The sequence below is a fragment of the Elephantulus edwardii genome, unplaced genomic scaffold, assembly GCF_000299155.1.
Source record: "Elephantulus edwardii isolate Elephantulus edwardi_28Jun2011 unplaced genomic scaffold, EleEdw1.0 scaffold00042, whole genome shotgun sequence".
Classification (NCBI taxonomy): domain Eukaryota; kingdom Metazoa; phylum Chordata; class Mammalia; order Macroscelidea; family Macroscelididae; genus Elephantulus; species Elephantulus edwardii.
This window is the reverse complement of record NW_006399792.1, coordinates 16,439,653-16,446,546: the sequence shown is the minus strand read 5'-3', so window position 1 is coordinate 16,446,546 and position 6,894 is coordinate 16,439,653.

Here is a 6,894-nt window from a genome sequence, read left to right as displayed (position 1 = left end):
AATGAAAATTTAAAATAAATAAATAATTCAACTTTTTTTTTTTATTGTATATGACCCAACTATTCCTCTGCTTGGAGTACACCTCAAGATAACGAGAACTGAGACACAAAACAATGTTTGTACACCAATGTTCATATCAGCATTATTCATTATCGCAAGAATATTGAAATATCCCAAAGCTCTAAACACAGTAGAATGGATCACGAGCTTATGGTACATTCACACGATGGAATACTTCACAGTATGTAGGAACAATGATTTTGAAAATTACTATGTAATTTAGGAGGGACTGGAGAACATTATTCTAAGTGAACTATGTCCCATAAGAACAATCCTGTATAACACTATTATTGTAGGAATAGGAAGATAAATAGTACATATTTGAGGAGTCGAGGGGGCTAGGATGGGAGTAGAGGGGTGAGGATAAATAGGAGGATAATCACAGGGTCACATCATTTAATGGGAAGAGAGAGATGTATGAAGCAAATGGGAAAGGTCCAGTGTGAAAAACAATAAATAAAAAAAGCTTTGTATGTAAACCAGTTGTTGTTGTTAAGTGCAGGCGACTTGTAGCGACCCTATGAAAGAGAGTCCTCAACGCTTGGGTGCCTTTCTTTCTCTCTCCAGGCTCATAGGGTTTCCAGAGGCAAGCTATTATGGAAGTGGATGCCACTCCTCCTTCCAAGCTTGTTTTCATCGGGGAGCTCCACCCCACTCTCTGTCCGCATTGGGTAAACAACCATTAACACATTTGACACATCAGTGTCATAGTGTTCAGCCTCACAGCAACCACAAGTTACTGCTGTACAGCAACATGTACACACCAGAGCTATACGACCTAGAGGAATGTCTGAACAAAAACAGTGAAAGACAGGCCCGAGGGCCGCGGATTAAAAGGCTTTTTACCTTTGGCTTGGTAGTAGCGTTTTTTTGTCCACTGGAACAGCTGGTCTCTCTCTATGTTGATGTTATTGTTTTTGAGTGTCGTCGAGTCGCAGGCTACTCATAGAGATCCTATGAAGGAGAGTCCTCAACGCTTGGGTGTCCTTCATCCTCTGAAGTAAACCAGTATAAAATAAGCATTTTATTTAAAAAAATTTTTTTCTGTAAAATTTCTTATTGTTATTTCAGTGAAAGTTTATAGAAAGGTTGAGGTTTTGTTCATTGATATGCATTTTCCTCCATTTCCTCCTCCCTTAGTTCACACAGTAAAGTACATTTTGTTCCAGATTAGTAATTTTGATACATATAATGCCTATTCCTTTTGGATAGTCCTTCCCTTCACCTATTCCAATGTAGTGTTCTTTATCTATCCACTATTTTTCTGTTCTTCTTGACTACTGTGTCCATCCTATTTTTATAACAGCAGTCCTATGTGTATGAATAGTATGAATAGTACTACAATAAACATGGGTGTGGATACATGAGTTTATGTCATAGCTCTGGTTTCTTTATGGTATATTTTTAATAATGGATTAGCTGAGTCAAATGGTATGTCTATTTTCAGTGTCTTCAGGAAGTCTTAGACTGCTTTCCATAGTAGTTGTACCATTTTACATTCCCACCAACAGTATATGAGATTTTCAATCTCCCCACATCCTTGTCAACATTTGTTATTTGCTGTTCTGTTGAAGTTTGCTATTGTTGCTGGTGTGAGATGTATCTCATTGTTTTGGTTTTCATCTTTTTAATATTTAGGGAGCACTGGTGGCTTCCCTAATTTCTTCATTTACTTGTTGGCCGTCTGACTTTCTTCTTTGGCGAACTGTCTATTCATATCTTGTGCCCATTCTGTAAATGGGTTGTTTGCCTTTTTCTTGTTATGTTGGCATACTCTATAAATTTTAGATTTGATTCCCTTATCAGATAGATATGTCATTTCCGTATATATTTAACCCCAGTTTGTAGGCTTTCTTTTCATCTGAGGGAAAAGGTTTTGATGTGCCTAAGGATTTTATTTGTAGAAGGTTCCATTTGTTTTATCTTCTCCTGGTTATAGAGTTTCCGTTATGTTTAGAAGTCTATTCATGCCATGGATTAGGGTTTCTAGGGTTGTTTCTCCAAGAACTCTTAAGGCCCAGTAGTAAGAAGCTGTATTGCAATCTAAAAGGCTCACTGTTCAAATCCACCAGATCCTCTAAGCGAGATGGATGGGCAATCCCCTTTGATACAACATACTGCCTTTCAAAATCCGATGGGGGATCAGATTTGGGTAGGTTCTGATTTGATGGCAAACAACAACAATAAGAACTGTTGTAGTTTTTATCTGATGAATTTTATAGTCTTTGATTTTATCCCTAGGTCTCTGATTCACTTTGAGTTGGTTTTTGTATTTACTGTGAGGTATGGGTTGCTCTATAAAATTTACCTAAGCTACAATGAAAAGGTGGAAGGGGTACAGAATGAAATGTGCGGATGGCGGAAGCAGAGCAAAAGCTGATAAATCAAGGAAATGTTACAAAATCTATGATAATTTGTAATTCTTGGTAAAATATCTTACATAGATGCATCACTTTGTATGCATATAAGATATATCACTAAAGTGAAAATCTCTTCAAAAGTTGAGAGGGTTGGATTCCCCCACCCTGCCCCCATGCACACACCTTTTCACCAAAAGGTTTTGAACTTTATGCCAGATGAAAGCTGACCTCCTATTTTTTTTAAACTCCCACTGAGGACTGAGTTCTAATGCTTCATGCCCCTTAAAGCAGGGTAAGCACAAATAAAATATGAAATTGAGCCTGTGCAGGCTTGAAGATTCAGGCCTTAAGAGATCAATAGCTTCCACTTCCTGTCTGCTGTAGCACATATACTTGGGACCATGAACTGCTATTTAAGAAGTCTAAATACCCAGGTAGGAAGAGTACAAAGAAAGATCCTGAAGCTGCATGAAAGTGAGAGAGGCATAACTGAATTCAGCTTTTCAGTTGCATCCTTTAGGTACATAGATTAAGCCACATTGGGCCCTCACGACCTACTCAATTGTCAGAAGAATAATCCAGCTAAATCTTCCCCAAACTCCTTATTCACAAATTGTGATTATAAAATAAAATGTTATTTCAATTGATTAAGCTTTGATGTGGTTATTATGCATTTGTAACCTTTCTATAGAAATGAGTTGTTTTGCCTCTCAAGCAGATATATGCACACCCATGTTTATCGCGGCTTTCTTCACAATAGCAAAGAGTTAGAAACAACCCAAGTGCCCATAAACAAACAAATGGATAAAGAAGCTCTGGTATATTCACACAATGAAATACTACGTTGTGTTGAAAAACAAGGAAATCATGAAATAGACAAAATGGATGACCCTGGACAACATTATGCTGAATGAAATATCTCAGTCACAAAAGGTCAAATATTGCATAGAACCACTGTTGTAAAACGGGACTGACATCAGGGTAGAGGGAAGACTAAGAAAGAGGGTATAAATAATGTATTCTACATTGAAACAGATGAGGAAGAGAACTGTTGAAAAGGGATATATGAGTAGGTATTATTGTCATGTCAGAAGTCCAGAATAAAGGCTGCACAGTGGAGTGGTCTTGTGGGGAGGGATTGTATAACAATGAAATAATTTTTCTTTTACTTTTCAAAGAGAAGAGTGAATTGGGGAGGAGGGTGTGGACAGGGAGAAAAGGCAACAATGAATGAATGGAAACCCTAAGTCTCTGTAAACTTTCACTAAAATAATTTTTTTTTAAAAAAGAAATGAGTTGTTTTGTGTTTCAATCTTTTCTTTTCTGGTTACTTTTAAAAAATTCAAATCCCTAGTTTTCACCACTCTATAAGTGTCTTAATTATCTAGTACTACTAAAACAGGAATACCACAAGTGAATGACTACAATAAACAGAAGTTTATTACCTCACAATTTAGAAAGCTGTTGTGTTGTTGTTATGAGACACTGAGTTATCTGCTACTCATAGCGACCCTATGTAAAACAGTTCTGAAGCCTGCCCTATCCTGAACCAGTCTCATTGACTCTGATACACCTAGTAGCCCTATTGTTCTAGTTACTGTATCAATCCATCTCATCCAGGTTTTCCTCTCCTGTACTGTCCCTCCACCCTTCCAAGCATGATGTCCTTGTCCAAGGATTGGTACCTGTTGGTCATATGCCCAAGTATGTAAAAATTCTAGCCTCCCAGAAAAAAATTGGTTTCACTCTCTCTAAGACAGACCTGTTTGTTTTCTTGGTGGCCCATGGTATATTCAAAACACTTCTTCAGCACTACAACTTAAAGGCATCAATTCTTCTGTCATCCTTAGTCATTGTCCAGCTCTCTGACACATAGTAAGAAATTGCGAAGACTATGTCCTGAATCAGGCACATCTTAGTCTCTAGATTGACATCATTGTTCTTCAGGACTCTGGAGAGGTCCCTGACAGCAGATTTACCTAATGCAATTAATCTTTTGATTTCCTGGCTACTCGTGCCAATAATGTAGATTGTGGAGCCAAGCAAGCTCTAACTTTTATCAACCTAAATCTTTTCTCTATCCGTCAAGGTACTGCCAATTGGCCCAGTGGAGAGAATCTTTGTTTTCTTGACGTTGAGCTTCAGTCCATATTGAAGACTACAGTCCTTGATCTCCTGCAGCAAGCACTTCAGGTCCATTTCAATTTCAGGTAGCAAGGTTGTATCATCTGCATAACATAGGTTGTTGATCAGCCTTCCTCCAATCCTGATGCCACACTTCTCCTCATAAAGCCTGACTTCTCAAATGATCTATTCTGCATATAGAATAAAAAGGTATGGAGACAAAATGCATCCCTGACACATTCCCTTCCTGATTTTGAACCATACAGTGTTTCCCTGCTCTGTTCTGAGGACTGCATCCTTGTCTAAGTATAGGTTTCAAGTAAGCACAATCAAGTGTCCTGGGATTCCCATTCTCCTCCAGGTTAGCCATAATTTGTTGGGATCCAAACAGTCAAATGCTTTTGCATAGTTAATGAAACGCACATAAATATCTCTCTGGTACTCTTTCTTTTCTGTCAAGATCCATCCAACATTGGCAATAATGTCTCTAGTGCAATTCCCTGTAAATGTACTGTTCTGGTCATTTTTGGAGAATCTTCAGCAGGATTTTGCTTGTATGCAGGCTTGATAATTCCACATTCTTTTGGGTCACCTTATTTTTTGGAATGGGAATAAATATGGATCTCTTTCAGTCAGTTGGCCAGGTAGTTGTCCTCCAGATTTCTTGGCACAACCTGATGAGCACATTCAGGTCAGCATCTGTTTGTTGAAATGAGTCAGTTGGTATTCCATCAGTTCCTGGGGCTTCATTTTTTGCCAAATCCTTCAGAGCAGTCTGAACTTCCTCCTTCGTGACCACTGCCTCTTGATGATATGTTGTCTCTTAAAATTCTTCTGTGTCAGCCAATATTTTTTTTGTACAGTGACTCTATATACTTCTTCCATCTTCTTTTAATACTTCCTGGCTCATTCAATATTCTACCCATATCATCCTTAAGTATTGTAACTTGAGGTTTGAATTTGTTCTTTAGTTCCCTTGGCTTAGAAGACGGAATGCAGGGTGCGGCTTTTAGAAGATGTTTAGCTCTGAAGGAAGTTTCTTGTTTCTTCTGTGCTGCTCCTCTTGGGTGATCCTCATGTAACTTGTCATCTCTCTTCTTCTGTTTCTGCTCTAGTTGTTTTTTTTTAATATCCTTCATATCTTAAAAGAAATTTACCCCACTAGCAATGAAAGAGATGCAAATCAAACCCACAATGAGATACCATCTCACCCCAGTAGCAATGGCAAAGTGTAACATGGCAGCAAGTAATAACTATTGGAGAGGATATGGAAAGATAGAAACTTTTATACAATCTTGGTGGGACTGTAAAATGGTACAACCACTCTGGAAGGCAGTTTGGGGTTTCCTCAAAAAGCTGAACATAGATATTCCATATTACCTAGCTATTCCATTGTTTGGAATATATCCTGAGAAAATTGGAACTAAGACACAAAAGAGATTTGTACACTAATGTTCATTGTCATCATCACAAGAACCAGTGCAAATGTCTATCTACAAATGAATGGATTGAGAAATTATGGTACATTCACATGATGGAATACTATGCAGCATGTAGGAGCATGGTTTTGAAAATTACTACCTGACTTGAGAGGGACTGAAGATCATTATGCTAAGTGAACTAACTTAGTCCCATAAGGACAAATACTGTATAAGACCATTATTGTAGAAGTTGTTGTTGTTGTTGTTGTTATGTGCCGTCGAGTCATTTGCGACTCACAGTGACCCTATGTACAACAACCCTAAACCCTGCTGTATCCTGTGCCAATCACATTGCCTCTAACACACCCATCCCGATTACCCCAATTACTGAATCAGTCCACCTCATAGAGGGTCTTCCCTTCCTGCACTTTCCCTCCATCCTACCAAGCATGATGTCCCTCTCCAAGGACCTGTCCCTCCTTACAACATGTCCAAAGTATGTCAGAAGAAGCCCCAGAATCATTGCCTCCAAGGAGCAGCCTGGTTTAACTCTCTCTAGGATGAATCTGTTTGTTTTCTTGACAGTCCATGGTACATTCAATACTCTTCTCCAGCACCACAGCTCAAAGACATGAATTCTCCTTCTATCCTCCCTAGTCATTGTACAGCTCTCTGATGCATAACAGGTGATTGCAAAGACCATGGCCTGTATCAGGTGCACCTTAGTCTCCAGAGAGACACCGTTGCGCTTGAGTACTTTAGAGAGGTCCCTAACAGCAGACTTTCCCATTGCAATACGTTTTTTTATTTCCTGGATGCTGGTGCCAAGAGTGTTGACCATGGAGCCGAGCAAACTAAAGCTGTGAACAATCTCAATCTCTTTGCTATCCATCCTGATGCTACCAACTGGTCCAGTGGTGAGAATCTTT